Source organism: Monodelphis domestica, chromosome 2 (genome assembly GCF_027887165.1).
Source record: "Monodelphis domestica isolate mMonDom1 chromosome 2, mMonDom1.pri, whole genome shotgun sequence".
NCBI classification, from domain to species: Eukaryota; Metazoa; Chordata; class Mammalia; order Didelphimorphia; family Didelphidae; genus Monodelphis; species Monodelphis domestica.
The window spans coordinates 395,727,828-395,750,628 of record NC_077228.1 but is presented as its reverse complement, the minus strand read 5'-3'; the positions used below and the strand labels follow the sequence as shown (position 1 = coordinate 395,750,628).

Genomic DNA, 22,801 nt, shown 5'->3' with positions numbered 1-22,801 from the left:
AGTTTCTCCTCACTCTGTCTAGCCTCTGTTCTGTTATAAAAATGATCTTTCTAAAGTGCAGATCTGACTGTTACTCCCCTAATCAATAAATGCCAATGGTTCCCTATAATCCTTAGAAGCAAATAAAAAGTCCTCTAATTGGCATTCAAAACCCATTATAACATTCATCCCCTGAATACCGTCACATTTCCAATATTCTTAAACCTTAATCTCAGCATGTACTCTGTTTCTGTAACATTGGCTGTCTTGTTATTCAAGAAATTCCATCTCTCAATTCTGCATTCTCTCTGGTTATTTCCCATGCCTGAATTTGCTGTCATCTCTACCTCCTGGTTTCCATGGTTTCTTTCAGATCCCACAGTCTACAAGAAGCCTTTCCTAATTTCTCTTAATTCTAGTGCCTTCCCTCCATCGATTACTTTCCATTTATCCTTTACATAGTTTGTACAGAGTGACTTGCATGTTGTCTCCCTCATTAGATTATGAGTATATGAATTGTTTTTTCTTCTTTGTAAACTCAGTAGTTGGCACATAGTAGTCAATAACTGTTTATTGAGTGACTGAAACAAATTTATTAATTGCTCAGAGTAGTGCTCTTTAAAGCTTAGATTGGCATCTGGGTATTTTCCTCTTTAGATGCCTTTTGAACTTGAGAGTATGAAGAGTAGGATGCTATGATCCTTTCCCTTGAGCCTGGCATCATAATGTTGCTCTGAGAATGTGGAATAATCGATTTCCTGCTTAAATTTGTGTCTTTACACCAAATTCCTCTTCTTGGACCTTCTGGGGTTTCAGCTTATTGGAAGGATGGATATACCAGGCAAATATTGGAAGTGATAAACAGTATATTACACATGCTTTAGCTAGGATTATGATCCTTTCCCACCTGTGTTCTGTTTCTGGGTTTTTTTTCTCTAGAAGTAAAATGTCTCCTGAATGTTCCCCCTTCTTGCTACCCTGTCCCAACCACAATGTGGAAACTAGACATCTCCTTAGCCAATTCAAATCTAAATACCATATTAATAAAAACTCAGGTAAGTAGTTATATGAATCAAGCAAAAGTTTTGTATGAAAGCACAAAATACAAAATAAAGAAAAAATATAAACACTTAAAATAACCATTCTCCAAATGAATAAAGTCCTACTTTCTTCCTCCCCCGTTTAACAGAGGAAACTCTTCTAGATGGTTAATTTCCACCTTAAAAATGAGACAGCCCTAAATTTTGATAGCTTATGCTCCTTCCCTGGTGGTCTGGCCCTTAGATTTTAAGTCTAATGTTCCATATTAAGTAAATATTGGACTCACTGGGCAAATGATCACAAAGAAGGACAGCATATTTGTCACAAGAATTGGGCTAGACTATTTACACTGTTTTCTGTAGTCAATGAGGAGTCATTAAAATATTTTGAACAAGGAGGTGCCATGAACATTGCAGCTATTTAGGGTGATCTGATAATAACATGTAAGACAGTTTGGAATAAGTGAGATTTAAAGTGAAATCATCAGTTAGCAAAGCATTGTCAGGCCATATAATAAATAAGGGTTCGAATGGAGTGAGGGAAAAATGAAGGAAATGTCTTTTAATCTGGCACTTTCTTTTTTTACAGATGAGGAAAATGGAATCTACGGAAGTTAAGTGACTTGTTCAAGGTCACAGAGGTATGTTTTTAGTTTTTATTTTTCAAGTTTCCTTGTATTGCCTTAATCTGTAGAAATAGACTTGTTTTTCTTCCTCCAAAGGATATAAAATTCATTGTATTATTCTTCCATATAGTTTTACTTATTTCTTTCCTTTTGTATTGATTCAGTGTTTCTCCTCAATGCTCTTTAAGAAAGAGAATTGATCAAGGAGGAAATTTCTCTCTGAGTAAAGAGGGTACAAAATAAAAATTGGGTTGAGTACTCTGGGTTCAATGGCATCTTTATCACTTTGTGGGAAATAATGATTACTCCTTGCTATTTACAGGATATAGTCGGAGCAACATTGGTAGAAGCCACATGTCTCAGCTGTCCAGTCTTGTGTGAGGCACTTAACTCTTCTGTTTCCTCATATGTAAAATGGGGATAACAATATTTAAACTATTATCCTCCTAGAGTTTGTCTGAGAATTAAATTATACAATAAATGAAAAAGCACTTTCTGAATCTTTGAGTGCTTTAGAAGTGTTGCTATGGTGACAATGACAACTACTCCTACCACTCCTGTTTAAATGTGCTTTAGCATGTAAAACCATGTAAATTAAAAAAAAAAAAACCAACAACAATCCCCTGAGTTTTTCTTCTATACTACAAATGAAGGCTTTTGACTATTTTCTAATGAGCAAATTACCTACTAGTACCATTTCAGACATTTGATTTCTGCAAAATAAGCATAAGCAAGGAATTACAGCATCTCAGCCTTGGAAAAGACCTAAGAAAAGACATAAATAGGAATCCTGTACTGTAGCCTCCTGAAGGGGTCACTCAACTCCACTAAGATTTTCAACAATGAGGAACTCCTTGTATTTGGATGTGGCTCATTCCACTTTTAAATATCTGCAACTGAAATCAGGTCCTTTGAAATTTCTACCCATTTCTCATAGGGTTTCCTGGCCAACAAAACCGAAGATAATTTCTTTTTTTACAGGATAAAGCTCCAAATATGAGAAGGCTCCCATTAGGGCTCCCTTAAATTCTCTCTTCATTAAAGTTTCCTGTGAACTATTTTTCACTGCAAAAAACTATGTAGGCTTACTATAAAGTGACAAGTGTATATGAAAGAAGACAGAAAAGGTTTTTTTTTCCCATTGTATTTAGCACTGTTTGTTTGAAAAGCAAAATTAGATTATTCAAGTTAGGATTTCCCAGATGGTCCATTAGAAGTTAAAATGGTTTTCAATTTATTTTATGTTGTTATTTACAGTATTTTCCTTTCACTCAGGTTCAGTCTCTCATTTTGATTTTGCTTTATTGCAATTCTTTCTAGGGGAGATGTGATTTAAATAATGGTAATTTGTTAATGATGTGTGGATTCTAGAAAGTCTCTTGCTATCACTACTGGATGTTACTCTACATGAGTTTGTGCCAGATGCTGGTAAATTCCATGAAATTAAAAAAATGAAGGCTATGGAGAGTGCAAAGGTCAGTTAACAGAGCTGGGGGCATCAGTAAGAAGCCAGCTTGTCATCTAAGATGAGTTGTCCAATTACTGTGTGACCTAACAAAAGGTTCTTTCCATAGTTGTCCACTGCTTTTTTCTTCATTGGTAGTCCAAAGTGCTGCAAACGGTCACACTCCATTGTGCCAGCAGAGAAATGATTCCCTACTCCCCAATGTGCCGTAGTTGCTAAACTTCTTGCCTGACTTAAAAATTAAAATGTAAGTCTGATCTACACTTTAACAAGGACAGTTGTAGGCATGATCCCTGGGGTCCGTGGAGGCAATGATCCTTTTACTCCTCAGCAGGATTTGTGTTCCTGATTGCTTGATTTCAGATGAAGGACCCTATAGCAGCAATAATCAAATACCACTAGTTATTTTATTATAGTTAACATCTTGGGGGAAAAGTGAATAGATCAATGCGCAAAGAAATGCTTTCTTAAGACTAACGAGTGAAAAATGTCATTTTGAAAACTTGTAGCAGTTCCCACTGGGGTGCAAACATGTAATTTGGCCTGACACCAGACTACAATACCTCACTTTCTGAAATGGGAAGCAAATGTGGTCTGTGTGATTAGCCCACTAAGGAAAATTCTAATTCCCCAGTTGGGTCTATTTCTAGCATTCAAGTCAGAGTTTTAAAGAGCCTGGCTTCAAATTCATATGGTATTTCTTATCTAGGAATTTTAGGCACTGTGTAGAGATCTGGTTACCTATTTCCCCAACTTCATACTAAGTAACCAAAGCTATAAAAATGCTGGATCTAAATGGCCAGCCATGAATCGTTCAACCCAGCTTCTTTGAACAAATGAAAAAAAATTAAGCACTTACTATGTGTTTGGCTCTATTCTAAGTGTTTGGGGATACAAATATGAGAGGTGTAAGGGATAGAGGGGGGGAGAGAGGGGAGGATGATAGAGAGGAGAGCCTCAGGGAGTTTACATTCTGAAAGGAGATGCTAACACATGTAGGCAAAGGCTGACCACCTAAGGAATTTTGTTTTCAGAAGGTGGAAAGTGAGAGTGCAAGGGAAGGAGGATTTGTGATGGTGGCAGACAAATGAAAGATGACCTGAATGGGGAGATGACAGGGTGATATAAAGCAGAAAAGCTATATGAGATATAGTGATAGGATATAAAGATATAAAGCTCTGATGCTGAGGAACAGTCAAAATAGTAGGTTAAGTGGGCAAGTTTGCACACATTTAGTCACCTTTAGCCCTAGAGTAGAAGCTCCAAAATGAGTGGATTCACTTGGGGTTGGGGGCATGGGAGATGGGTTTTAGAAGACCTGTTTCAGATGGACAGGAGTAGTTCGGTGGTATCAGAGAGAAGGTGATGGTTGGCTGGTTAGTTGGGATGTGCAGCCAAAGCAAGCATAGGCTGATATTTAAACTGAGACGGTGCATATATGGAGGGCTAGTTTGCATACGTTTTGGCCACCTGAATTAAGGTATATTATGCAATGTAGATAAAAAAGAAATTAGACATACAGTCAGTATATGTGTTCAATTCCCACAACTTCGTAATTTATCAAGTTAGTTGGTGTGATGTGGTTGAAAATATGACGAGGTTACAAAGATGTAGAAAAACAGGTAGGAGGAAAATCAGGAGAGAACTGTGTCAAAAAAAATTAGACAAGAGTATCTAGGACTTAATTGTGATCAATAGATTCAAAATTTCCTGGAAGTCAAGAAGGTTAGGGATTGAGAAAAAGCCATTGGATTTGTTAATTTGAGATCTTTAGTAACTTTGGAGAAGTTTCAGTTCTTTGTTTCAGTTGAATGATGGGGTCTGAGGCCAGATTGTGGAGAATTTTTAAAAGAATCTTTTCTCATTCAAACAAGCCTAAAACAAAACTCATTATTTTTCCTTTAATCTTTCTTATAATGGCTAGGTGGCAGAGTTGTTGGATAGAGGATCAAGTCTGGAGTCAAGAAGACCCAAGTTCAAATGTGGCTTCTGACAGTTATTAGCTGTATGATCCAGGGCAAGTTACTTAATCCTGTTTAAATCAGTCTTATCATCTAAAAATAAACTGGAGAAGGAAATGGTAAAATGCCAGGATCTCTGCCACAAAAAGCCAAATGAAGTGACAAAGATTTGGCTGTGACACCAACCAAACAATTCTTCAAAACTCTTATTTCTATCAATTACAGGAGCTTACTTTCATGCCACCCTGGTTTGCAATCAAAAAAATAATCCGAGTCTTTACTCCCCTTGTCATCCCCAGTTTGCAATAAATTGTTAAATTCAATCCATTTTATCTCAACCAGTCCTTTGGCCCTAACTCTTGTTCAGGACTTCATCACTTTTTGGGCTACTTCTATAGTCTTCTAATTTGCTTACCTGCTTCACTTCTCTCCATTCTCCAAACCATTCTCCATGATCCAAAGTGATTTCCTAAAGCACAAATCTCACCATTTCATTCCCTAATTCAGCAAACCCATTGCCTTTCTATTATTGTTTCTAGAATCAAACATAAACTTCTCTGCTTTGCATTTTAAATCTTTCCCAATTAGTTTCCAAGCTACCTTTCCAGGTTTATTATGGATTATTCCCCATTATATTTGCCCATTTGTGTCCCTCATACATATCATTGCATCTCACAATATTTAGAAAGAATATATTATCAATAGCAAGAAAAATGGAAGAGAGGAGGAAAATTTTGGAGTTAGGAAGTCCAATTGGGAGACCTTTGAAAAAATTTTAATATGTGAATAGAGCCTGTACAAGATTGATTGTTAAGTTAATCATATAAAGTGATAAAGAAAGTTAAAGGATGATGTAGAATAAGAGAAGGTAATTGGACTTGGCATTAAGTAGGTTACCATTATTGACCTTATATAGAGTAGTATAAATGGAGGCCAGATTGCTATGCATTATAAACTAAGCTAGCAGAGGCAAAAGCTCCAAGTTTAAATTATTCTTTTCAGAGGTTTGATAATAAAAGAAAGGAGAAAGATAGATCAATAGTTTGAGGCACCAGGAAATTCAAGCTAAGTTTTTGTTTCTTTTTATTATAGAATACAGTGCAAATGTGTAGGCTGAGGGAGATAAAGGAGAAAACAGAAAGAGAGGGAATGAAAATAAGTGTGAGTGAGAATGATTGATGGAGTAAGGTACCTGAAGAGATGGGAGGAATTGGGGTCAAGGACACCTTGTTACAAATGATGGTTAAGTTAGACTTGGCAAAGAAGAACTCTACTTCATCCTTTCAGACTGGTGGGATTAAGGAGAGGACAGGTTACGACAAAGAAAGATTGAGCCAAGTATAGGAAGCTTTCAATCTTCTTAGCAAAGTAGGAAGCGAAGTTATCTGTTGAGAGTTTGGACCAAGGGATGGAATTTCATTATTGAAGGGAGAAAAGAAGATTTAGAAGGGCCAGGGTTGGGAGAAGATGAATAGCAATAATAGATGAATTTAAAAAAATTATGAGAGTTCCCACACTTGAATGTATTATGTTGAGAGAAAGGACCATTCTTTCCCCCATCTTTTTTGTATCCTCATTGCTTAATAAAGTGCTAAGAACACAGTATTTAATAAATACTAACTTATTTATTGACTGATTTAAGAGTAGATAGCTTATATTTATGCTCTCCATCTATCATGTCTTTTACTGTATTTATTTTGTAAATCCAGATTCTTTCACATTATAATAGAATTTAGCTGTGCATTCAAAATCCATTTGTGCTCAAGATTGCAGTGGATAGAGTAGAAACACAGGCTACTCTGGAGGAAAGGAGAGACAGTGACCAAGCCTTGCACCAATTGTATGGACTTTGATAGGAAAATTTGCTTCTCCTTTTATCAAAGGGCAGCAGCCCTGATGGGTAGGAAGGGTGCCACACCCTATTTATTGTAGATTAGTTCACTGGTTACCCTTTATTGGAAAATTATACAGTATTTTCTAATATGGATCACTTAATGGATTAGAGTCTGTTGCTTTCTAGAACAGTAAACTGTCCATTTGATGTCACATAAACTGGCATCAGAAAGAAGCTGTTCTCCTGACTGACCTAGCTCTGGTTCATTGAGTTCCATGGTTCAGTGGTTCATACCAGGGCAGTCTGAAACTTTATACCAAAGAGTTTTATTCCACTTTAAAGCTGTGGATGAAAAGTAATTTAGTTCATATGCTGCAGTGATGCAAATCAAAACCCATAACATTTTTATTAATTGCTGAAAGCAGACAGGGTTTCAGAAGCACAAAAATACTAGCACAATACTGTAGAAATACAATAAATCTAAGAGTTTGGATGGCTGCCCAGTGTTTGGGAAGTGAAAAAGTGAAAAGCCTAACTATACATGACTTATAAAAAGCAGTTTTGCTGATGCAAAATCAGTTGAAATAGTTATTTTTATTTTATTTTATGATCTTCCTCCTATGTCTCATTGTGGAAAGGAGGGTGACCCTGGAATCTTAAAGGCTAACCCTAAATCTTAAAGGCTAACCCTAACCCTAACCCTAAATTTTCAAGGTCTTTTCAAGTTGAAAAAGCTTCCTGTCTCTCTCTGGACTGTCTCTCTCTGTCATCACAGGGTGATCAGTCTGGAAAAGTGTGGAGACACTCATGAAAATAAATTTAACTACCAGGTTATGCATTTTTTTAAAAAGCTACAATAGCTTGTAAAAATTGACTACTAAGTTGTGAAAGGGTTATAGTTGTAAAAAATTAAAATTTGATCTCAAATAAAATATTATATTATATTTTATGAGCTTCATATAGGTAAAGGAAATAACTGCATTGATAGATAAAAAGATAGACAGATGAGAATAATTAACATTGAATATATGGTAAGCACTGTGTTGGTTCTTTTAAGTGCTAAAGAAATTAATGAAATAGTTTTTAATACAGATTCTTGGATAGCCCCCAGTTCTTCTTAAAGTTTTGACATTCAGCTCTCTTTTTTAAAAAGTTGCTTAAAACTTATTATTCTTCTGCAATAAGAAATGTCTTCCTTTGGATTGTTTAAAATTTTTATTTGGTAATTTGTAGACTATCATTTTGGTTTCTAAGGTTTTCCTCTAAGAACAAACAAGAAAAACCCACCTAGGTATCTAAGATACAAACAACTCTGACATTGTGTTCTATATAAAAATCAATTATTCCCAGCATATTAATTATCCAGTATCTCTTTGAAATATCTATTAAGTAAATACAAAAGAATAGAGAGGTAACCCTGTCTTTTTTAATCATCTGATGTGAGAGATGGATAAGGAATCAAAATATTTTTCAGTGCTGTTGGAGATCATTATACATATGATTTTATACACATAAAATTAGTGGAATAAATTTGTTTATAGTTGTTCATCAGTTTAGTAAAATGTATTTAATTATAACAACATAATAGCATGGAGCAATGCTTTGTAAACTGTTATACTTTTGCTCAAGGGTCCAGATATACCAGCCAATTTGCATATCCAGAGGGGATGAATCATTGTTTATAAGTACTTGCCATCAAAACATTAAAATGAAAGTGAGGATTCAATAATACATGTGTTTTGGTTAAATTATTTTATGTGGATACTAGACTCCTATGGATAAAACAACTCTGAATGACTGATTTGTTCTCATTCTTTCATCATATTGATTACGGTACCATTTTGATTCAACATTCCCAACCAGAAAAATGTGATATGCCAATAACTGCTGAATCTTTATCTTTCTGGGAGTCAGTTACTATTACTACTATGTTCAATTCTCTGCAATTTCCAGAGGATTAGGGTGAAAAAGGAATGTAGGAAAAGAGTGAAATAGTTTTGAAGAAATTAACAGTAGCCCTTCATCAGGTAAAGATTGTGCCTCTCTGCTATGGACACATCCAAATATCCAAGTCATCTTATGAATTTATAGGACCTGCTTTGAAAATTATTTTAGTGTGTCATGGCTTTGGAAATAATTTCTTTTCTCCTCATACCCATCTATCCTGAATCCCTTTTTGCTGAAATCAAAACTCATTCCTTTTTGTTTTTCAAATCACAGAATGCTAAAACTGGAGGCCATCTAGTCCAATGCTACAGGAACAATAACTCCCTCTTTAATATTTCAATAGATGGAGACTCAGACTTTTCTTAAGGATTGTTACTGAGGGATAGCCTACCACTTCTTATATCTGGCAGTCTAGAATATTCAAACATGGCTTTTTGTGTTAGAAAGTTTTCCCCATCATTAAGCCTAAAATTTTCTTTTGGCCACTTCTGCCCATTGTTCCTGGTTCTATCTTTGGGAGTTAGAAAAATAAGACTAATTTTTCTTCCTCACAGCAACCCCTCAAATAAATGGGCAGTGAGTCTTCATAGAATTATAGGGTTCAATATATTTAGAGTTGTAAGAGGCATTAGAGAGCATCTAGTCCCACCTTCACATTTTACAAATGATGAAACTGAGACCTATGGAGGTTGATTTACTTAAGGTCACACAGACTGATGTCAGAGACAGAATATGAACCCAGGTCCTCTAATTCCAGATCTATTGGTTTTTATGCATTTTTTTCTGGCTAGCCATTCCTAGTTCCTTTCATTCTTCCACATATAGCATAGACTCAAGGATTTTAACAACATTGATTGCTCTCATTTCCAAATTCTTCCATTTATCAACAACCTTCCTAAACTGTGCTACAGAGACCTGAATACAATACTTTGAGTGTGTATGTGTGTGTGTGTGAGAGACAGAGAGAGAGAGAGAGAGAGAGAGAGAGAGAGAGAGAGAGAGAAGGAGGAGTAGAAAAAGGAAGAAGAGGAGGAGGAGAAAAAAATAATAAGAAGAATTAAGAATTGCTGGCTTAACTGAGACTCTCAGAATTGGAATTCTACTCCTATGTTGGCTGGTATTTTATATATAGACCAAATAGCTAACTGATTAAGTTAACACATTCCTTTTTATGTTTAGGAATATTTTATATTCATTTATATTTAGATTTGGAAAAGACCTTAGAAGACCTCTAGTTTGAATCTCTCGTTTTTTTTTTTTTTGGTGAGGAAACTGAGGCTCAATAAGGTCTTCACCAAAATCTTGACCCAAAGTGTTTCATGGCTCTTAACAAGGTCATAAGAAATATATCATCTTGTTTATAGCTTTAAAACTTTATCATGCTTGTTGATTAATTGATTGATTCAGTTGTGGTATCTGGGCCTTGGGGAAGATGATTTAACTGAAGACTGACAGAGTCCTTTTTCTGTTACAATCATTCACATAGTTCAAGTCATCCCAACTTACCCCAGGTTAAATAATTACATCCTCTTAATTTTTCTCATGATTCCCATTTTTTTACATCTTTAGAAACTCTTAGTTTTCCTTAATATTTTCAGTTTTTCAACATCATTTTGAAAAATTTGAGAATTGACACCTTAAAACACTCTTGGATTGAATTGTTGATCCTTGGAGCCCACAATGGTTCATTTGGTGAGAGATTGATATGGTCTACAAGCCAAAAGTGCTTCTCATAGCTGTTAAGTGGCAGCCACCATTGTCACAACACAGAGCTGGCACAATATAAATAGCTTTGCATTGTCCCCTTCTGGCCAGAGACAATATATTTATTTTCAAATGGCTTGAACACATTATGGAAATATTGTGTTCCAAGTGGAACACCTTGCTACTGATTCCCATAATTGAAGTCAAAATTCTCTTTACTTTTAGAGAATATTTATATCATCAGATAGTATATTTTGCATGGCAGATTTCATTACTGGTAACCAAAACATATATCCTGCAAACTATAGTCTACTGAATTTGATGCCAAGTGCTGGTAAAATTCCATCCTCCAATTACAATACATCATAATACCCAGGAATTTGGACAGATGCAATGATGGATCTCTTCCATTGAGCTACATTTCTGGACTACTTCTGTATTTGTCATCTGTCCATGACCATCTTGTGTATATTATTTAACTGAGGAAAATATATATTAAATTTTTAGCATATATTCTCTCTCATGAATTTATCTAGAATTACCTTACATTGCCTTTATCAGAATATAGTTGATGGATTATGTCTATTTCTGGGCACCACACTTTAGAAATAAAAGCAAGAGGGGCATATAGGTAGCACAGAGAGAACACCAGGTTTGAAGATAGGAGGACCTGGGTTCAAAATCTGGTCTCAGATACTTCCTAGTTGTGTGACCCTGGGCAAGTCACTTAACCCCATTTTCCTAGCCCTTGGCCCTACAGTTGTTACTAAGAAAGAAAGTAAGGATTTCAAAAAGAAATAATGATGAGAAGGTAAAACATGTTCATAGGAGGATGTGGATACTCAGGCTGGCAAAGGAGTCTGGGAACCAATCTGTATAATAATTATTTGAAATAATTTTTCCTGCAGAATAGAAGTTAGAGGGGATATACCATTTTCAAATATTTTAAGGTTTTCATGAGTAAAGACAAATAATATCAGACAATATTTTAGGCACCTACAGTGTTCCAGTCACTATATTTAGTACTGAGAATAAAAAACCCCCAAAATAAAACATAAAGGTACCAACCTTCAAGAGCTTTCATTTTAATTGGATAGAAAACACATCCATATATAAGTACAAAGAGGACATATAGAAATCAGATACAAGCTAACAAAAGAACCAATACACATTCTTCTATGGCTAGAAAGATAGGAACAGTCTAGGCTATGAAAAGTTCTAGGTGCCATAGAAATTTATATTTGTTCCTAAAAACAATAGGGAGTCATCAGAATTTATTGAATAGCACTGAGGTGTCATAGTCAGTGCTGTGCTTAAAGAAAATCATTGTTGTGACTATGTTGAGAATGGAATGGAATAGCAAAAAATGGGGATGAAGAGATCAAATAGAACCCTATTGTAAAAATCCAGATGAAAAATGATAAAGGCCTTAACCATTTGTTGTCTGTGTGAATAGACAGAAGGGAATGTGTGCAAGAAATCTTATAAAAATAGAAATGACAAGATTTGGCAATTAATTGTATATGAGGGATGGGTGGCAGTGAAATATGGATGACACTGAGGCTGCAAACTTGGGTAAGTGGAATAACTGAATCAACCATTTCAGAGCACACTAATTTCTTGAATACTGGAAATAAGAGATTTCAGGTGATTATACTTATTTGGATATTGTAAATGGATTTCATGATTTGGGTATTTGGTTGGATTAGATAACCATGGAGAAGTCCTTTCCAACTCACATTTGTAATAATGTTATTCTGTGATTCACATATTTTAATTTCAATACTCTTGTGGATCTTTATTCTCATTTATTTCAGAAGCATACATCTAGCAAGGTATTATTTTGACGTATATAATAATATACAAAAATGTGACCATCCTCTGTGACTGACTCATCCATATCCATCCATAAGTCTACCTAATCTGTTTGAGGGCTTCATTGCTTTCACCTGATATTTGATTTTCAACCCTCAAAATGTCATCCTTACCATCCCATCTTTAGCCATCATATACTTTCCTGAAGACATGTTTTATTCCTACTCCTTTTTGAAGTTCCTCATCATATCGCATAATAATGATAGTCAGGGGTAGCTGGGTGGCTCAGTGGATTGAGATCCAGGCCCAGAAATGGGAGAGCCTGGGTTCAAATGTAGCCTTAAACACATCCCAGCTGTGTGACTCTGGGCAAGTCACTTGACCCCCATTGCCTAGCCCTTCCCCCTCTTCTGCCTTGGAACCAATATACAGTATTGGAAGGTAAGGGTTTAAAAAATAATAATGATAGTCATTTTTATAACACTAAGGAGTTTTCATAATGTTTTATGTTTCCCTGAATGTGCCATCCATTACACATTCTCTAGCTATATGCTGCAACTTTCTCAGACTTGCTTTGTACCTCTTTATTTCCCTCTGTACCAATTTAATTGGTGTGGTGGGCTTGGCCTGAATCAGACCATTCCCCTGGAAGTTTAGAATGCAGACTGGAATGAAATGAGTAATTTATAATTCATCTAACAGTAAGCAAAAGAAGGCTTAGTTAGCTCTACCGGGGAAAGGATATTCTGAGCAAAGACTAAAGGTTCAACAGGGACAAAACATGCATTCAGATACACAGCTTACTGCTATTGTGCATTTAGCTAATCTATGGCCTGAACTCCAAGAAGAACTACAACCCATCAAATCCTGGTTGTGGGTGTTCAGTTGACCAGGAAGCTTTATCTGTGATTATGCTTTAGTCCACTGAGCCAGTCAAATCTCAAAGGCAGTTTCAATATTTTTAAGAAAAAATTAGCCCCACTTGCATGGGTGGTGACATTGGTGATTAGAATATTGCTCTTACTAATAAATGGCAACCCATGTATTGACATTAAAATATTGAAAATAAATCAATAATATTTTTATCTTGGATATAGTGCCCAGAAGTGCCAATATGCCACTCTACCCGTCCTTCTGTTTTCTTGTTTATGTTTGAGATATTACTATAATTAGAAATAGATTTTCCCATGACTCAAATTGGTCATCTAGGAGGAAGTTATGGAAAAACATAATGTTTCTATAGACTGAATAAGCATGGAATATTTGTAATCTACATTGGTGGAAGAAGTTACCAAAATACTACTTATGACTTATGTGGACTTGAATACTTCAGTTTATTTTGAAGCCTCAGTTTCCTCTTCTGTAAATGTGATATGAGGGTAGCTAGATGACTCACTGAGGTCAGAATCAAGAGGACCTAAATTCCAATCCAGTCTCAAGCACTTAATAGCTCTGTGCTGCTGGGTATGTTGTTTAACTTCTATTTCCCACAGTTTCTTCAACTGTAAGAGAGGGACCCTGGAAAAGAAAGTGGCAAACCACTACCATATCTTTGCCAAGAAAACCCCAAATAGAGTCATGAAGAGTCAGACATAACTAAACAATTTACAAAATGTATTATGTTACTCAATGTGATATGAATATTTTCACTATCTGCTGTTATAAGGAAAAAATGAGATCCTTATTAAAGTGCTATCTAAATATGTGAGTTTATTACCATTATTAATAATAAAAATAGCAACTAACTTTTATGTATCACTAGGCTCTATTAAGCACTTTATAATTATTATCTCATTTGATCCTCACAATAACCTTGCAAGGCAGATGTGATTATTATCCCCATTTTATAGATGAGGAAACTGAAGCAAATAGAGGACAAGTAACTTGCTTGGGTTCACATTGCTAGTAAGTGTCTAAGGCTTGATTTGATTTCTGGTCTTCCTTACTCCAGGCCAAAAGCTCTAATTTCCCATGTTACTTAGCTCCCTCTTAATAGAGTAAGGTTCTTTTAGTGTTATATAAATAACCTCCATTTGCTGCATTTTCTTTATATTTCTATTCTTCCCCTCTGCCTGCCACCTAGTACAAGATATAGCATAGCAAGTAGCTCAGAAGCAAATCAATGGATGAAGGATCTATGAGTTTCAAGATAAAACAACATTGACAATCTCTATCAATTGTGGAGGAAACCCCTAAGATATGAAACAAGAACTACAATGCTGGAAGCCAGGATTCCACTTACTGATTAGAGAAGTTCCCATCCAAGGAGGTAAGCTGGGAAGTCCTCTGGTCATTTGAGAGGTGAGGCCAACCTGTCCTGATATCTTCTGAAGGTTTACAATGACTTGATGAATTCTCTATCTTTCTAGTTGCCTGGAACTTAAAAAAAATCAAAAGCACCTAGTGCCTAGGAATAGTGGTGGGAGGTACCATAGAAACACACAGCTAGAAAGATATTTATTTTGAATATGGTACATGTTTCTATTTAGAATTTCAAAACAGGATCTGACACAAAAACTCAGGGATATTTAAATTCAAACAATTCAAATCAATCAGTATTTAAAGTACGTTTATCTCTGCAAATGTTAAATCACTCAATCTGAGGAAGAGACTTCTGTATTCTAAGTCTACTTTACTCCCGTTAATTTGAAGTAGCTTAATGTAGATGACTTTTTTTCCTAGACTGGGAGAGGAGAAATAGAAAACCAAAGGAAAGATAAAGCACATAAACAGAGACACTCACTTGTCAAATGCTGATTCAGGTAAGATCTCCCCTGTGAGTCCACTGGATCAGAGAGAGAAATGAAAACAGACTGACAGTTGCTTTGGAGTTTCCAAGAATCTCAGCCCTTCTTTTCATATCTTTCTCTGAGGAGGATAGATCTAACATATGGTCCTGGCATTGCTTAGTTACACATTTCTTTGCTACTTCACTTAACATTTCATTTATTTGTCATTTCTAATATTTAACTTGAATTATTCTTCTTTTCCCATCTTTCAAATTGACTGATAGCATGAATTTTGATCTTTGAAAAAAAAATTCCATGCTTGAAGAGGAGAAGAATGAGGTTCTCATCAGTAAACCTCTTGGAAAGAATCTGACATGTTCTTTAGGGGATGATTGGCCACCCATACAACTGAAGCATAGAGGGAGAACTTACTTAAGTCTGCACTATTTGATTAACATGTAGAAGCTAAGATCTACTGACAAATTCAATTATACATTCAAATTATGTTTCCAATTGGGCTTAATTTTTTAAAGTGATGAATGAACCATAGGAAAGAAATCCTGTTGGGAAAAGAAAGATTAGTGAGGAGCCCATCCATTTGTTGTTGGTTTGTACTCACACATGCATACATATACTTAGACCCCTTTCCTTTTCACTTGGATTTTATGCATGGAAGAATAAAATGAAAATATATGTATGTGTATAAATATGTATATGCATGTGTATACACACATATATATTTATATATGTATAAACAAATGTTCATTTATGTATATAAAGTGTCCAACTCGGTGTTTTGCATACAGAAAGACTCAATAAATCACTGTTGAATTGAACTGATATATTGACATATATGCTAGCTGTGTGACCTTAGGCTTTGTGATTTCACTTCCTCTTTTTCAAGGACTTGGGTTGCTCATCTATCAAATGAAAGCATTGAACAAAAGGATACCTAAGGTCTCTTCTAGCTTGAAATCCTATGACTCTAAGCCTAAGGTAGGAGTGAACCTCCAAGGTACATTTTAGCTTTATCATTGTGATTTTTCTGCCCTTTCTGCCAGCAATGCTATATCTAGTTTTGCTTTATATAAAGGGGACCACTTTGCTTAGGGTCTTTTGAGGCCATAAGGGAAGGAATACAGCTTGAGATGCCCTCCTAAGTTTTCTCTAGCAGTTTTTCTCCCACAGGAAAAGTGAACAATTTTGGCTAAAGAAAGACATAAACAAAACAAAACAAAAAATGCATATGCCCTAGGGAAATGACTCTAGAAGTATTTGTATCTTTTGGATCTGGCTTGTGCCAGGGAGGAGTCTCTGCTGATTGAAGAAAAAAAAAAGACATTTTTGAGCTCTGATTCCTGTACAATGGCATAGTGATAGGCGACATGTTGCTTACACATTTACCTCCTCTGGAGACTTAATGTACCAGATAGTTATAAGAGAAGAAATATCTCTCATATTAACTTATATTAATGCCTGAACTCTTTTTAGTGGCATTAGATATTTGAGTACAAAAATCCTATTTTTATGGAATGGGTTGGGACTAAAACTGTTACATAAAAATGGATTTTTTTGAAAAATGGAAATTAACAATTTACCCTAAGAATTTCATTGGAAAAAGCATTCTGTCCCATTTGAGTAATGATAGAAGATAAAACATGGCAGTGCTTCATCCCTTTCCCTTTATTAATGAATTAGGATACACAAGAACTCAATAAAAATTACATAAAAGACCCACTGCAATCATTCAGGTGTTCTTTGCCAGTCAGTAACTTTCATTTCATAAAATGAGTACTTCTGTTCAAACAAAATTATATAAAATTGGGATTTAACTATAATGCTAAATTGCATTTTATTCTGTTTCTTAGTAGCAAATTTCATTTTTTCCCTCATAGTTAAGATTCCTTGAACTGACCCAGAAATAAGTAGTTATTGGGTATCCATCTCAAACAGGTAATGTGGAGAGATATAACTGTCTGGAAAGTATTAAGATATTATTGGTTAAGACTATAAAAGTATAAAGCTATATACTTAATAAATGCTTGTATTTCAGATAACAAACATAAATTAAGTGCTTATGATGTGCCAGGCACAGTGGATAGCAAAAAAAAAAAAGTGAAAAAAACCCATGGTCACTTCTCTTACAGAGTTCATATTCTAGTGGAAGAAATAACATTCAAATTAATATGAACATATAAGAAATAGTGCAAAAAAAATGTAATCCCAGTGGGAAGGCACTACTAGGAGGAGGAGGGAGGCAGTAACCTGGCAAAGCCTCTTGTAGATGACATATGAGGTAAATTTTGAAGGAAGCTGTAAAGAGAATAATCCAGGCTTGGGATATAGTCATACCAAAGTCCCAGTGTAAGGAAATGGAGTATTGTGTGAGAGGAAAAGTAGAGTCATGTAACTGGATGTGAGATTATTTGGAAGAGAGTCAAGTAAAAGAAGACTGAAAAGAAAGGAAGGGCCTAGGTGGTGAAAAGGGTTTTAAATGCCAAAAGAAGGACTTTATTTTTGATTCTATAAGTAACTGGAAACCCCTAGAGTTTATTATGGCATAATCAGATTTGTGCTTTAGAAAAATCCCTGTGGCAACTGTGTGAAGGATGGATTGGAGTGGGGAGAGGTTTGGGACCAAGAAGGATAAGGATATGAACTTATAATATGATTTTGTAACATTTATTAAATAAAATGGTGACCCTTCATGCCCTTCTTCCATTTTAAGTAATGCTTCAATTCATAAAATAAATATAATCTTGATTGGTGAACTTTTTTTGTCATTCAGGTTTATCTTGCAACCATTCCTGAAAAGCTGATCTTCAGAATTCCAGGAAGTTAGGATAGACAGTAGATAAGGTATTGAATTTGGTGCTAGAAAAGCTGAATTCAAATCCTACCTCAGTCACTACCTTCCTGACAGGAGTCAAGTCACCTTTCCTGAGAAACTCTGAAACTCTGAACTCAATTTCCTCATTTGTAAAGTGAGGAATAATAGCATATACCTGATAGGGTAATTGTGAGGATGAAATGAGATAATCTACATAAAATTGTATGAAAAGTACTGTATAAATGTGAGCTATTACTATTAGACATTATAACTCTATTTGCCTCTCTGTTCCTCCATCTGAAACCAAAGCAGGATCAGAGAGATATCCTTTTTCTTCCAGAATTTCAGGAATACTATTATCATTATATATAATTATATGTTATAATTTAGCTAAATTAACTAAGTTATACTAAGAATAAGTTAACTAAGACTAGAATATAGAATCAACAAGCTCTTATGTTCTTTCTCTTCCTTCCTTCCTTCCTTCCTTCCTTCCTTCCTTCCTTCCTTCCTTCCTTCCTTCCTTCCTTCCTTCCTTCCTTCTTTCTTTCTTTCTTTTCTTTCTTTCTTTCTTTCTTTCTTTCTTTCTTTCTTTCTTTCTTTCTTTCTTTCTTTCTTTCTTTCTTTCTTTCTTTCTTTCTTTCTTTCTTTCTTTCTTTCTTTCTTTCTTTCTTTCTTTCTTTCTTTCTTTCTTCCTTCCTTCCTTCCTTCCTTCCTTCCTTCCTTCCTTCCTTCCTTCCTTCCTTCCTTCCTTCCTTCCTTTCTTTCTCTTTCCTTTTTTATTATTATATTTCCCCCAATTACATGGAGTTACAATTTATAATAATAATTTTCTGACATTTTACAACCCATGTTCTCTCCCTCCCTCCCTGCCCCACTAAAAGGATATATTAATCCCTGATGGTTTATATTGGATCATAAACTGGCAACATTAGATGTTGGTTGAAATGTCAAGCAAGCTTTCATTTTCCTAATAGTAGAATTCTCCTCACTAGTGAAAAACTTCAACAAAATTGCAAGAGATAAAATTTTCTTGAGCCCAAAATGCTTCTACACCACTCCTCATTTCCCTTCCAGATTCTTTATTTCTTCCCTGGTTACTTGCATTGTCATGTTTCCTTTATTCCTACTATCAGGGAAGCAAGAAATCTGATAAACAAATTCCTCCACCATAGTTATATAAGTAAGAGGAGCAGCTAATGCCTTGCCCCCAAATTTGGAGGAGTTAGGAGGTACTGAAATGTTTTCTCTTTCAACAAATGGAAATGAAACATACTGATTAGCAAGAATAGTGAATTAAAATAAAAATCTAACAGTTCTTGAGGAAATTGACATTTTCATTTTGGACTTTATGTTCTAGGTGATGAGCATGTAAGAATTACTTAATAAACACATTTTTTTAAAGAAAAACCCTAGAAAGTGTGGTGATATTTCATATTTTGTGACAATAAGGTGGGGGGAGTCAGGAAGAAGGAATGATTATAGGCTGAATGTTTAACAAACATGTCTTCATCTGAGTGTTGTCCTTTTAATAATAGTTATCCTGAGATATTTTATACTTCTACCATGAAAGCTGTCATTGCTCAAAACTCGTGGGGACCCTAGCATATTCCTAAGTGTATTCTTTTGAATGTTCAATTTGATGATAAGTCAAATCTTTTTGAGGATATCTTCAGTGCTTGAAGTTGCCAAAAGTTGTTTGCAGGAGCATTTAATGAATAAAGTTGGTGACTAAACTGGGTTCATTTGGAACAAGAAAGGAGTTTTATACAGTCTTTTTGGAAACCTTAACCATCTGTCTTATAATTAATAATAAGTATTGGTTCCCTAGCAAAAGAGTGAGTGAAAAGGTTAGACAACTGAGGCAATGACTTGCCCAGGGTCACGCAGCTGGGAAGTGTCTGAGTTGCGATTTGAACCCAGGGTCTCCTATCTCCAAGCCTGGCTCTCTATCCACTGAGCCACTTAGCAGCTCCTCTAAATAATCTTGTTCTATAATGGCAACTAGAGATATGAAAGTTTAAACTAGGCTATCCTCTGAGCTTCTGAGATATAGGCTACCAGTACTGCCCAGAATTAGAAGTTGGCCCTCTGGATGTCTGGTTTAATAGTCCTTCATTCTATGGGAAGAAAGAATATTTACTTTACTTTTCTCACTGTCACATTTCTCAAACTTCTTTTTTTCCCCCTTCTAATATATGGTCATGTGTTCTTTGAGGGTGACTGATCATGCCACCCTGCAGCTCACCACTGAAAACTCTCCTGTACCTCTAACAGAATGTGCTGGGTAGAAGAGACTAAAGGGACGTTTCCATTTCTGTCTGAAAATATAAGGAAAAGAGAGGCAATACATGTAGAAGACACTGAGTCAGCCTTGTAGTTGGTGAAGACCTGAGTTCAAATCTCATCTTTGACATGGATTTATCCTTTGTAAAGTGCCTGGAAAAAGTATAGGGGCTTAATAAATGCATTATTGCTTGATAGTCCTATGATTGCGTGCAAAGCATCTAACTTTTCACTACCCCAGGAAAGTCCCCAAGACTAAGATGCAGAATAGGGGCCAAATGGCATTGGTATAAGTAATGCCCCAGACCAGGGAAATCACAGGTCCAAACTTATGCTTTTTCCCCATCCTAAGGAAGCAGACAATGATAGGATCAGGAGAAAGAGAAAAGGGCAATTTCTCTCACAAAAAAAGAGATCCAAGGATAAAAAAAAATCACAAAACTGAATGAAATAAAACATAATTATATGTTTTATTGTATATGCTTATTTGTATATGAAATAAAAAATATTTATATGTATATGAAATTTAAAAAAACCAGCATCTACTGCTGAATGGTAATAATAGGGCTAAACATCATTCTAGCTGAGTACAGTTGGGCTCAGAAGGTACTCCCTGAATCATTAGGCCATCCCATGATTATCACGATGGTTGGTAACCCCAGTATGACACGAATAAATTCCACCTGCCATCAGCAGAGTCCCTGGCTCTCCCAGTTTAGATGGGGAGCCTCCCATTACTCACTCAGGCATCCCAGCTTCCTGCTTCACAGCCCCCGTCTCTTGGAAATAGCCTGTCAAGTCCCATCTGTTTCATGAAGCTGCTGGCCCCTTGAGACTGGGACCTCCATTTTGATCTGTCTGATGTTGGAAACCCAAAAGGGAATAACCCTTCCAATCTGCCAGAAATTGCTTTTTTCTGATATCAAGGTCTGCCTCAGGGAACTACAATATACTACACTTAGATGGAAATTAGATTTGTAAGTACGATGCTTTCTCTTGCAGTGGGCTTGCAAAACTTCTGCACTTGCCTATATATATATATATATATATATATATATATATATATATATATATATATTTTGTTTGCTTGAAGAGAAGTCTGCAATAGCCTAAATTTAAAGCCATTAATAAGCAGAGTTCCTCCCTCTCACCGAGACTCACTCCCCTATCAGGCAGGTGCAAAGAATGTCCCAGAATAAATAAAAGTCTTTTCAACCAGTGAGAAATGAAAGTTAAACTCCTCCTTCAGCTCCAAGCATGAAGCAGATGATAGCAGGTGCAATTAATTGCCATTATACTTATTGGAACCTTGAAAACAATTAGCAAGTGTCCTGGTGGATATGACAGAATCATTAATCATTCAACGTATTTCTCCAAATTGATTTATCAATCAAATAACTGCTTCTGGTTGAATAATTCACACTTGGGCTCATGGCACAATTCATAACTCAGATCTGTTTTTAAAGGGAGCTGTTTGAAGTTAGGCTTTAATTTACACCCTTCAGCTGGTGGATTTCTATTACTAATGTCTCATTTTCTTGAAGGGAACCACATAATAGCCAGGGAAAAGGTTCCTCTACAAGACAATGGAAAGGGATGGGGGGTGGGTGGGGGGAAATGGGCACAGATGTGGCTTCCAAGGGGAGAAAAGATTAAAGAGACAACCACAGACCCACCTTCTCTAAGAAGCTTTTCCTGTTCTCTCTTGATACTAGTTCATTCCCTCTCTTGATTATGTCCAATTTATTCTCTTTCTATTTAGTTAGAGTACAGTTGTTTGAATGTTGTTTCCTCCCTTAGATAGTGAACCCCTAGGGAGCAGGGGCCATTTTTCTTTTTTGCTTTCCTTTATGCTGAAAGGCCTTAATGCTTGACATATAGCAGGTACTTAATATTTATTGACTTGGGAAATATTCAGATGACTTTGTTGGAAGCATCGGTGATTTTATCAGTGTAGAAAATGTCTGGGAAACGAATGCCTTTTGGACACTTTGAATTAGATAGTTTGTTGATAACTCAAACTCAGTATGTCCAAAACAGAACTCTATCTTTTCTCTAAAACCTACCTTTCTTCCAAACATCTTTGTTCCAATTAAGGGCACTATGCTCCTTTTATTCAGATGTACAAGCCTTCAAATAATTCCCAAGTCTTTGTATTATCCCAATCTTAGCAAAGCTACGTCTGCATTCACAAACTTCTGGGCTATTTCCCATTCCTTCATTTAGATAATTCACCATTTTGTTCACAATTGTTCACAAAACAAAAAAAAAGGTTCACAGTCATGATCTTTGCATATTGTTAAAAGGAATAGATTAAAGGATTACAAATGTTGCCATTAAACTCCCAACGTTATCAGAACATTGTGGAACACGTCATGACTCATTCAAGCCATTCAAACGTTCATTGAGGTGAGCAGATCTATAGTCATGCTCTGAAGAGAATAGCAAGAAAAGCAAAACCCAATCCCTGATCTAATGGATCTCATAGTTTAATAGAAGAAATTTCCATTTCTACCCATTATAAAGGAAAGAAAAAAATTCCAAATTTTACATGAACTATTGATTAAGACATATTGATTAAGGGA

At 35.6% G+C, this 22,801-nt stretch overlaps 1 protein-coding gene and 1 long non-coding RNA gene across 2 annotated transcripts in view; one reads left to right on the top strand and one right to left on the bottom strand.

Moving 5' to 3' along the window:
- LOC103093780 (uncharacterized) overlaps positions 1-18,275 on the top strand; it is a 163,395-nt gene extending 145,120 nt beyond the window's left edge. Inside the window, exons 2-4 of the long non-coding RNA XR_462930.3 lie at positions 1,609-1,660; positions 14,455-14,640; positions 15,054-18,275. This is a non-coding gene — a long non-coding RNA (uncharacterized LOC103093780). The remainder of the gene's footprint in view (positions 1-1,608; positions 1,661-14,454; positions 14,641-15,053) is intronic.
- The window catches only part of NKAIN2 (sodium/potassium transporting ATPase interacting 2), a 1,364,766-nt gene that overhangs the window by 155,743 nt on the left and 1,186,222 nt on the right, over positions 1-22,801 (bottom strand). The window lies entirely within an intron of this gene.